The following is an 11695-nucleotide window of genomic DNA, read 5'->3' on the forward strand; positions in this document are numbered from 1 at the left end:
CAATGGCAGCGGGCATGAGCACCTCTGCGGGGCTCTTTGGCTGCAGCAGCATCGGCCCCAAGGGCTGCTCCGTCCCTGCCTGCCTGCCTGCCTGCCTGGCTGATGGGCAGGGCCGGAGGCCTTGCAGAGCAGGGGCCATTGCGGGCACGGGTGTCCCAGGAGCTGCCCCCCGGCCCAGCTGGGCCCCACTTGGGGAGGAAGGAGGCTCCCAGCCACGGCATGGCTGAGCAGCTCCTGCCTCCCCCTGCCTCTGCCCTGGGCCCCACATCGCCTGCCACAAGCGTCCCTGGGCCAGGCTGTGGGAGGGCGGCTTTGCCCTCACCTGGCTGCCGGGCACCAGGGCCCTCCTGCTTGCTGTCGCGCATGGCAGCTGTCGGCGGGGAGTCCCTGTCCAGAACTGCCACAGTCTCCTCCAGGTGCTGGTCCTCTCTCTCTGTGGGAGAAAGAGGAGTGTGGAGAGTTTGCAGAACAGGCCCAGGGCCACGAGGGCACTGCTCCCTGCTCAGCCCCGCGTGAGCCCTGCTCCCGTCCGCCTTCTCCTGCCGTCGTCGCCTCGAGGACCACCGCAGACGGCTCCGCTTGTTCCTCCGCCGATTCTGGGAAGGGAGAGGCAGGTGAGCCTGCAGCACAGGCCCAGAGCCCCGAGGTGTGGGGTTCCTCTGGTCGCTGGGCAGCAGCGTCCCTGCCCTGCCTTCTCCTCGCGTTGTCAGGTCGCACTGAGCCACGGCCTGAGCCCAGCGTTGCCTTTTGGGGCCAAAGGAAATCTCTGCTCCTGCCTCTGGCACAGGGCATTCTGCCAGCAGGTCAGGGAAGGCTGTAGCCCCCGAGAGAGGCGTGAGCAGTGGAGGAAAGCCAGCATCTCTCCAGTCTTCCAAAAGGGCACTAAGAAGGAGCCAGGAAACTGCAGGCCCATCAGCCTCAGCTCCATCCCCAGAAAGGTGACAGAATATCTCCTCTTGGATGTCATCTCTAAGCGTGTGGAATAGCAGGAAGAGAAAACTGGATGGGCTTAGCAGCTGTTCTGCAGGGCAAACAACTGAGTTCGCAGAAGAAGAAATTCATAAAATACGGGTTTATCCATGGCAAGGACGCAAACAAGGCCGTCCGCATGGAAACTGGAAAACACGTCAGGGTTACTTGTAGTTAGAGGACACGTGCCTTAGTCGGCAGCGTACGTGCCTTAATAATTTGTGGTAAGCTCTTGCCGATGAATTATTGACGTTAAATGCTTTGCACCAATAGAATACAATAAGCTATTGCTTTGCCCATTGAATAGGATGAGCTGTTTTGATGTAACTAGTGGCTTAGGATCACACTTTTTTAGGGGTATAAAACTTGAGAACAACTTGTAATAAAGAAGAAGCCGTTGTTGTCACTGCACAGGTGTATGTGTATGTCTCGTGTCCATCTCTACTGCGACAGAAAACCATGCTTGGCCAATCTCATAGCCACCTCTGCTGCACTGACTGGCTGGGTTTGTGAGGGGAGAGCAGTGGCTGTTGTCAGCCGGGACTCCAGCAAGGCTTTGTCCCGGCCTCCCTTATCACGGTCATGGGGCAGCTCAGGGACAGTGGCGTGGAGAAGTGGGCAGTGGAGCTCCAAACCCAGACAGCTGCGAGCTCAGGGGGCCGTGCTGGGGCCACTCTTGTTTGCCTTATTCCCCAGCGACCTGGCAGAAGGGACGGAGCGTTCCCTCAGCACGTTTGCGGATGGGACAGAAGCGGGAGCAGGGGCTGGTGAACCACACGGCTGTGCTGCCTTTCAGTGAGGCCTGGACAGGCTTGAGAGTTGAGCAGAGAGGGGCCTCGTGAAGTTGCACAGGGGAAAGCCTCTAGAAGAGCTTGAAGCTTTGTAATTACCAGGCAGCAGAAGTTTTCTAGTATAGAGGAGTGTATAACGTCATCTTGTGATGTCCAGTCAGGGAAACCACTGCATCTCTTTATGTTAGAGGAGCAGTTTCTTGTAGGTATGTAAAGAAAGCCTTTGAGAAAAACACTGACTTCAGAAACTTCCTCTAATATTATGTTGGATTTCCATGATTTTCTGGAATGCCAGGCCAAGCGTAAGGATTCCAAAAGGAAAGTGAAAGCCAATTAATAAATCTACTTGTAGAGGTCAGAAGCATTTCCCGTTTGTTCCTCGAAGAAGTTGCCAATGTTACTTTTGAAATCCTTTCAAAGATCTAATAGGAAAAAGCATTGGCCCCAAGTGTTAGCCTGTGTTTCTGAAGAGGAATATGCTTTTTGTGTCTATTCAATGTTTGTAGCAGGGTTTGGTTTTTTTTTTTTTTCGTGTGTGTGCTTTGAATGTGAGTCTTTGCAGGACTTTGAATAATTCGATCATATACCCAAGACAACATTTTACTGTGTCCTGCTGTCCAGTGCTGAACAGGGTTGAGACAGAGCAGGTAGCTCCGTGTCTGTATGAAACTTGCAGGAGCAGCACCAGGAGCAGCAGCAGAGCAGTGCCCGATGGTTGCCTCGGGGCCTGGCATTTGACCCTGCACTTGCTGCAGGAGTCCCTGCCTGGTTCCCTGCTGACCAAACCTTCGCAGCCATCCCAGAACCTGGGCTCCCAAGGGGGCCGCCTCAAGTGGTTGCCAGGCACCTGAGGCCATGGCTGCCCAATGTTGGCTGCACGATGCTGATGTCAGCGTGGCCATTGTGACCCGTGCGACCAAGGCCACAAGAGGCAACGCTGGGCTCAGGCCGTGGCTCAGTGCGACCTGACAACGCGAGGAGAAGGCAGGGCAGGGACGCTGCTGCCCAGCGACCAGAGGAACCCCACACCTCGGGGCTCTGGGCCTGTGCTGCAGGCTCACCTGCCTCTCCCTTCCCAGAATCGGCGGAGGAACAAGCGGAGCCGTCCGCGGTGGTCCTCGAGGCGACGACGGCAGGAGAAGGCGGACGGGAGCAGGGCTCACGCGGGGCTGAGCAGGGAGCAGTGCCCTCGTGGCCCTGGGCCTGTTCTGCAAACTCCTCACACTCCTCTTTTTCCCACAGAGAGAGAGGACCAGCACCTGGAGGAGACTGTGGCAGTTCTGGACAGGGACTCCCCGCTGACAGCTGCCATGCGTGACAGCAAGCAGGAGGGCCCTGGTGCCCGGCAGCCAGGTGAGGGCAAAGCCACCCTCCCACAGCCTGGCCCAGGGACGCTTGTGGCAGGCGATGTGGGGCCCAGGGCAGAGGCAGGGCGAGGCGGGAGCTGCTCAGCCATGCCGTGGCTGGGAGCCTCCTTCCTCCCCAAGTGGGGCCCAGCTGGGCCGGGGGGCAGCTCCTGGGACACCCGTGCCCGCAATGGCCCCTGCTCTGCAAGGCCTCCGGCCCTGCCCATCAGCCAGGCAGGCAGGCAGGCAGGCAGGGACGGAGCAGCCCTTGGGGCCGATGCTGCTGCAGCCAAAGAGCCCCGCAGAGGTGCTCATGCCCGCTGCCATTGGCTCTGTCCCCTGCAGCCTGCGTGCTGTGTCACCGTGCAGAGGCCGACCCGGACATCTGCGGCGACCAACTGGAGAAGTGCGGGCTCTGTGCCCACGCGTTCTGCCTGGTGAGTGGCTCTGGGTGCTCCCTCCACCATTGCAACGGGCAATTCCTGCCTCTCTCTCCTCATCTGCTCGTCCCCTTTGCTGCAGTTCTTTGCCACTCTACTTTCTCGTCAAGAGAACCGTCGTGTCGGACTCATGGGGTTTCTTCCTCGAGATATCCAAATTGCAGTCTGGCGGGCGGCACAAAAGGTGAGCGCCTGACAAGAGCAGGGAGATTTGTGCCAGGCGAGGTTTGCCAGAGCTGAGCCCAGACACTTGGAATGAAAGGCCTGCCCTTCCGGCCGGCTGGGGGACAAAGTCTGGCTCCCGGCAGCTGCACCGAGGCTCTGGCACAGGAGGCTCCTCCACCAGACGGCTCTGTGGGCTGAGACCCAGCAGTGGCCACATCCTACGCCCTGCCCGGAGCCGTGGGGCTGCCTGGGGAGGCCCCGAGGCTGCTGCTGATGGCGCTGCTTGGCTCTTTCCAGCGCTGCTGCGTCTGTGGCCAGAGCGGGGCAACCATCATGTGTTGCAAGGAGGACTGTGACAGATGGTTCCACCTGCCCTGTGCCAAGGAGGGCGGCTGTGTCAATGTATACGTTACCCCATACAGGTACCTCCTCGCCCCTTCTGGCCACCCCTGTGGAACGGTGTTGCATTTCTCACTTTGCCCATCCATTTTCCTCCAGCTCCTTCTGCCCTGAGCACCGTCCAGAGCAGGACGTGGAGGCGACTCCAGAGCCGGGCACCGACTGCCCCATCTGCATGGAGCCTGTGGAGGATAGAAAGACCTTCCGAACCCTGGTGTGCCCAGCGTGCAAAAGGGCCTGGTTCCACAGGGACTGCATCCAGGTAGGAGCCATCCCCTCAGCCCCGGGCCACAGCAGGTGCCCAGCGGCACCAGGGCCTTGCTCACCCTGCTTCTGTTTGCCCTGCAGGGACAGGCCATGCGCGCTGGTCTTTTTTCCCTCCGCTGCCCCCTGTGCAGGGACACGGGAGAATTTCTTGTACAAATGTTCATCGTGGGGATCCGAATCCCTTTCAGGTTGGTGTCCTTCTGCCTGGCTCCCAGGACAGGAGGTGCAAGTGCTGTGCTGTGCCAGGCCCTGCCCCAGCAGTCCTGGCCCTGCCCTGTCCCGTGAGTCTGGGCTTCAACTTCACGCAGGACTTGGAAAAGCGCTGGAGAAAGAGCAGGGACAACCTGTACCTCCATGAGGGCACGACATCAGAAACTCATCAGCTTTTCCTTTCTCCATCAGACTGCCAACATGGGAGGACAACGACGCCTTTGCGGATCTAGGAGAGCGGCACAGCAGGTGCAATGCCAGGGACTGCCTTTACCCGGGAGGCAGGGAGGAGGCAGAGGAAGAGGGGTAAGTTGGGGAGCTGCACCTGAGGCTCTGCAGGGTACGTGTGTCACTTCAAGGGCTCAAGGGGGAAAGAAAGAGAAGAACGTGTCTGGACAATCCTGTGCTGTGGACACGTTGTCCATGAGCCCCTTTGCCTCCTCAGGCCCTGGGAACTGCTCCTGTGCTCCTCCTGCGCTGCTGAGGGCACCCACAGGCGCTGCTCTGGCCTGAGAAACCGCATACAGAGCTGGGAGTGTGACAGCTGTGCTGGTCTCGGAACGGGTATGAGGCAAAGCAGCCGGTGCCCCTGGGCTGGGGACAGTGCCCAGGCCGGGCTGGGCAGAGCCCCTCTGCTCCTGAAGGGCTGGGGGTTCTGCTCTGGCCTGGCTTGCCTCGGGCCTGGGTGGTCTTTGACATTCCTGCTTGGCCTTACAGCTTCCAGGGATGAGTCAGAGCTCAGTGGCCCCAGCCGGATCAGACAGTCAGGACTGGAGCCTGCTCGTGGCTCCCCAGAATCTGAGGCCATCAGCCCCAGCTCCCGCACCCCGGTGCCATCGGGGCTGGATCCCCAGTCTTCCTCTGCAGAGCCCAGCGGCCGCAGCAGCCAGCAACACACAGCATGGCAGCAGTCTCTGCCGTCTTCCTCGCTGGCCACCAGCAGCCCCAGCACATCAAGGTCAACGTACAACAACTCCCCTGACTCTGGGGACAGGGTCCATTCCAGACGTGCTGGGCCCGGCCGCAGGCGAACCCGCTCTCGCCAGCCAGGTCGGGCCCCAGATGGACCCGTCCGACTGAGGAGTCGCCGTGACAGGAGCAGCAGGACAACAACAAGGGCTGAGAGGCCCAGGCGAAGGGAGACACCTTCACGGGCATCCCCCGGACGCAGCCACGCCCGCCAGCAAGGTCGGGCCCTAAGTGCACCTGTCCGCCCCAGGAGTCGCCGTGACAGGAGCAGCAGGACAAGACCAAGGACTGAGACGCCCGGGCGAAGGCAGACATCGCCACGGGCATCCCCCGGACGCAGCCGCGCCCACCAGCAAGGTCAGGCCCAGAGCCCACCTGTCCAGTCCAGGAGTCGCCGTGACATGAGCCACAGGACAGCAGCAAGCGCTGAGAGGCCCAGGCGAAGGCAAACATCGCCACGGGCATGCCCCGGACGCAGCCGCGCCCGCCAGCAAGGCCGGGCCCTAAGTGCACCTGCCTGCCCCAGGAGTCGCCGTGGCAGGAGCAGGAGGACAGCAGCCAGCGCTGAGAGGCCCAGGCGCAGGGGGACGCCGTCAGGGATGTCCCGCAGGAGCAACCGCTCCCGCCAGCGACGTCGGGCCTCACCTGGGACCTCCAACAGCAGCACCTAGTGTCGTCTTTTCTTTCTGGTCCGTCTGTTCGCTGCCGGAAGTGAAGGTGAGAACGGTCCGTACAGGGACCTTGAGATTTGCAGGTCTGTGAGCAAACCGAATTCGCTCTTGGCATTTCTACTGGCAGGAAAGTAGTCTTATGCTAAATACCTTGATTTCTGTCTCACCATGTATTAAGTGAAAAGTCACTTAAATGATGTGGCTAATTAAAAAGGACTCTTGTTCCTGCCTTTAGACTCCAACCTCAGATGCTTCCGCACTGCTTTCTCTTGAAAGTGAAGCACTCCTTGATGGGCTTGGATAGGGTTAGGGAGACATTCAGAGCAAGGTGGCTCTTAGGGAAGCTCTCTTGGAAAAGGATGTGTGCTGTCTTGCTATCCTTGAGCAATCTCATTCAGTAAAGCCAAAAGGAAGAAGAGAGAAGAGAGTGACACACTGCCTCAAGCGCCTGAAGAAATCGATCACTATATTGCTGCTGATTTCAAAGACTTGCTTGGACCTTGAAAGAACAAACCAGAAAAGACAGTGGAAATATCCTGGGACAAAGAGGATGCGCAGGACTCTGCCCCCGATGACCATTTGGGACCTTTGCCTGAGAATTAACTCAGGCCCTCGAGAAGAGCCTGCAACTTCGTAACTCCCCGGGAACAAAAGCGTTTTAGTGTGCCGGTGTGGATAACATCATGTGGTGTTGTCCAGTCAGGTAAACCACGACATCTTTGTCTGTTACAGGAGCAGCTACTTAACTCTATGTAAAGAATGTATTTAAGAGAAAGAGTGAATTTAGAGACCTCTCCTCATAGCGGATCCAGAACCTTCTCCGAAGAATTTGTTAGATTTTCATTATTTTCCGGAACACCGAAGGAAGCAGACGGGTACCAGATAGAAAATACGAGGAAACCAATAAACCTTTTACTGCTTAGAAGCGTGTCACTTTTGTTCCTCGAAGAAGTTGCCAAAGAATGTTACTTTCAAAATCCCTTCAACGATCTAACAGGAAAAAATATTGGCAAACCCTGTTAGGCAGTGTTTCCGAGCTGGGGCTGATGGTCTTGGGTGCTGGGGAGCCACGGGAAGGCTCCAGTCCTGACTGTCCGGCCAGGCTGGGGCCATTGAGCTCCGGCTCATGCCTGGCAGCTGTAAGGGCAAGCGGGAATGCCAAAGGCTCTCATGGACCCAGGCCAGGCCGGAACAGAGCAGAGCCCCCAGCCCTCCAGGAGCGGACGGGCTCTGCCAAGCCCGGCCTGGGCACTGCCCCCAGCCCAGGGACACGCGGGTGCTCTGCCCGAGAGCCGTGCCCAGAGCAGCAGAGCTGTCATGCCCCAGCTGGTTCTGGTCAGAGTGAGAAGCCAGCAGCGGCCGTGGGTGCCCTGGGCAGCACAGGAGCTGTTGACAGGGCCTGGGGAAGCACAGGAGTCAGCCTCTACACAGCGACACAGCACGCAGGCTGCAGGGGACAGAGCCAATGGCAGCGGGCATGAGCACCTCTGCGGGGCTCTTTGGCTGCAGCAGCATCGGCCCCAAGGGCTGCTCCGTCCCTGCCTGCCTGCCTGCCTGCCTGGCTGATGGGCAGGGCCGGAGGCCTTGCAGAGCAGGGGCCATTGCGGGCACGGGTGTCCCAGGAGCTGCCCCCCGGCCCAGCTGGGCCCCACTTGGGGAGGAAGGAGGCTCCCAGCCACGGCATGGCTGAGCAGCTCCTGCCTCCCCCTGCCTCTGCCCTGGGCCCCACATCGCCTGCCACAAGCGTCCCTGGGCCAGGCTGTGGGAGGGCGGCTTTGCCCTCACCTGGCTGCCGGGCACCAGGGCCCTCCTGCTTGCTGTCGCACATGGCAGCTGTCGGCGGGGAGTCCCTGTCCAGAACTGCCACAGTCTCCTCCAGGTGCTGGTCCTCTCTCTCTGTGGGAGAAAGAGGAGTGTGGGGAGTTTGCAGAACAGGCCCAGGGCCACGAGGGCACTGCTCCCTGCTCAGCCCCGCGTGAGCCCTGCTCCCGTCCGCCTTCTCCTGCCGTCGTCGCCTCGAGGAACACCGCGGACGGCTCCGCTTGTTCCTCCGCCGATTCTGGGAATGGTGAGGCAGGTGAGCCTGCAGCACAGGCCCAGAGCCCCGAGGTGTGGGGTTCCTCTGGTCGCTGGGCAGCAGCGTCCCTGCCCTGCCTTCTCCTCCCGTTGTCAGGTCGCACTGAGCCACGGCCTGAGCCCAGCGTTGCCTTTTGGGGCCAAGGGAAATCTCTGCTCCTGCCTCTGGCACAGGGCATTCTGCCAGCAGGTCAGGGAAGGCTGTAGCCCCCGAGAGAGGCGTGAGCAGTGGAGGAAAGCCAGCATCTCTCCAGTCTTCCAAAAGGGCACTAAGAAGGAGCCAGGAAACTGCAGGCCCATCAGCCTCAGCTCCATCCCCAGAAAGGTGACAGAATATCTCCTCTTGGATGTCATCTCTAAGCGTGTGGAATAGCAGGAAGAGAAAACTGGATGGGCTTAGCAGCTGTTCTGCAGGGCAAACAACTGAGTTCGCAGAAGAAGAAATTCATAAAATACGGGTTTATCCATGGCAAGGACGCAAACAAGGCCGTCCGCATGGAAACTGGAAAACACGTCAGGGTTACTTGTAGTTAGAGGACACGTGCCTTAGTCGGCAGCGTACGTGCCTTAATAATTTGTGGTAAGCTCTTGCCGATGAATTATTGACGTTAAATGCTTTGCACCAATAGAATACAATAAGCTATTGCTTTGCCCATTGAATAGGATGAGCTGTTTTGATGTAACTAGTGGCTTAGGATCACACTTTTTTAGGGGTATAAAACTTGAGAACAACTTGTAATAAAGAAGAAGCCGTTGTTGTCACTGCACAGGTGTATGTGTATGTCTCGTGTCCATCTCTACTGCGACAGAAAACCATGCTTGGCCAATCTCATAGCCACCTCTGCTGCACTGACTGGCTGGGTTTGTGAGGGGAGAGCAGTGGCTGTTGTCAGCCGGGACTCCAGCAAGGCTTTGTTCCGGCCTCCCTTATCACGGTCATGGGGCAGCTCAGGGACAGTGGCGTGGAGAAGTGGGCAGTGGAGCTCCAAACCCAGACAGCTGCGAGCTCAGGGGGCCGTGCTGGGGCCACTCTTGTTTGCCTTATTCCCCAGCGACCTGGCAGAAGGGACGGAGCGCTCCCTCAGCACGTTTGCGGATGGGACAGAAGCGGGAGCAGGGGCTGGTGAACCACACGGCTGTGCTGCCTTTCAGTGAGACCTGGACAGGCTTGAGAGTTGAGCAGAGAGGGGCCTCGTGAAGTTGCACAGGGGAAAGCCTCTAGAAGAGCTTGAAGCTTTGTAATTACCAGGCAGCAGAAGTTTTCTAGTATAGAGGAGTGTATAACGTCATCTTGTGATGTCCAGTCAGGGAAACCACTGCATCTCTTTATGTTAGAGGAGCAGTTTCTTGTAGGTATGTAAAGAAAGCCTTTGAGAAAAACACTGACTTCAGAAACTTCCTCTAATATTATGTTGGATTTCCATGATTTTCTGGAATGCCAGGCCAAGCGTAAGGATTCCAAAAGTAAAGTGAAAGCCAATTAATAAATCTACTTGTAGAGGTCAGAAGCATTTCCCGTTTGTTCCTCGAAGAAGTTGCCAATGTTACTTTTGAAATCCTTTCAAAGATCTAATAGGAAAAAGCATTGGCCCCAAGTGTTAGCCTGTGTTTCTGAAGAGGAATATGCTTTTTGTGTCAATTCAATGTTTGTAGCAGGGTTTGGTTTTTTTTTTTTCGTGTGTGTGCTTTGAATGTGAGTCTTTGCAGGACTTTGAATAATTCGATCATATACCCAAGACAACATTTTACTGTGTCCTGCTGTCCAGTGCTGAACAGGGTTGAGACAGAGCAGGTAGCTCCGTGTCTGTATGAAACTTGCAGGAGCAGCACCAGGAGCAGCAGCAGAGCAGTGCCCGATGGTTGCCTCGGGGCCTGGCATTTGACCCTGCACTTGCTGCAGGAGTCCCTGCCTGGTTCCCTGCTGACCAAACCTTCGCAGCCATCCCAGAACCTGGGTTCCCAAGGGGGCCGCCTCAAGTGGTTGCCAGGCACCTGAGGCCATGGCTGCCCAATGTTGGCTGCACGATGCTGATGTCAGCGTGGCCATTGTGACCCGTGCGACCAAGGCCACAAGAGGCAACGCTGGGCTCAGGCCGTGGCTCAGTGCGACCTGACAACGCGAGGAGAAGGCAGGGCAGGGACGCTGCTGCCCAGCGACCAGAGGAACCCCACACCTCGGGGCTCTGGGCCTGTGCTGCAGGCTCACCTGCCTCTCCCTTCCCAGAATCGGCGGAGGAACAAGCGGAGCCGTCTGCGGTGGTCCTCGAGGCGACGACGGCAGGAGAAGGCGGACGGGAGCAGGGCTCACGCGGGGCTGAGCAGGGAGCAGTGCCCTCGTGGCCCTGGGCCTGTTCTGCAAACTCCCCACACTCCTCTTTTTCCCACAGAGAGAGAGGACCAGCACCTGGAGGAGACTGTGGCAGTTCTGGACAGGGACTCCCCGCTGACAGCTGCCATGCGTGACAGCAAGCAGGAGGGCCCTGGTGCCCGGCAGCCAGGTGAGGGCAAAGCCACCCTCCCACAGCCTGGCCCAGGGACGCTTGTGGCAGGCGATGTGGGGCCCAGGGCAGAGGCAGGGGGAGGCGGGAGCTGCTCAGCCATGCCGTGGCTGGGAGCCTCCTTCCTCCCCAAGTGGGGCCCAGCTGGGCCGGGGGGCAGCTCCTGGAACACCCGTGCCCGCAATGGCCCCTGCTCTGCAAGGCCTCCGGCCCTGCCCATCAGCCAGGCAGGCAGGCAGGCAGGCAGGGACGGAGCAGCCCTTGGGGCCGATGCTGCTGCAGCCAAAGAGCCCCACAGAGGTGCTCATGCCCGCTGCCATTGGCTCTGTCCCCTGCAGCCTGCGTGCTGTGTCACCGTGCAGAGGCCGACCCGGACATCTGCGGCGACCAACTGGAGAAGTGCGGGCTCTGTGCCCACGCGTTCTGCCTGGTGAGTGGCTCTGGGTGCTCCCTCCACCATTGCAACGGGCAATTCCTGCCTCTCTCTCCTCATCTGCTCATCCCCTTTGCTGCAGTTCTTTGCCACTCTACTTTCTCGTCAAGAGAACCGTCGTGTCGGACTCATGGGGTTTCTTCCTCGAGATATCCAAATTGCAGTCTGGCGGGCGGCACAAAAGGTGAGCGCCTGACAAGAGCAGGGAGATTTGTGCCAGGCGAGGTTTGCCAGAGCTGAGCCCAGACACTTGGAATGAAAGGCCTGCCCTTCCGGCCGGCTGGGGGACAAAGTCTGGCTCCCGGCAGCTGCACCGAGGCTCTGGCACAGGAGGCTCCTCCACCAGACGGCTCTGTGGGCTGAGGCCCAGCAGTGGCCACATCCTACGCCCTGCCCGGAGCCGTGGGGCTGCCTGGGGAGGCCCCGAGGCTGCTGCTGATGGCGCTGCTTGGCTCTTTCCA

Source organism: Anomalospiza imberbis, chromosome 11, assembly GCF_031753505.1.
Source record: "Anomalospiza imberbis isolate Cuckoo-Finch-1a 21T00152 chromosome 11, ASM3175350v1, whole genome shotgun sequence".
In the NCBI taxonomy this organism is placed as follows: domain Eukaryota; kingdom Metazoa; phylum Chordata; class Aves; order Passeriformes; family Viduidae; genus Anomalospiza; species Anomalospiza imberbis.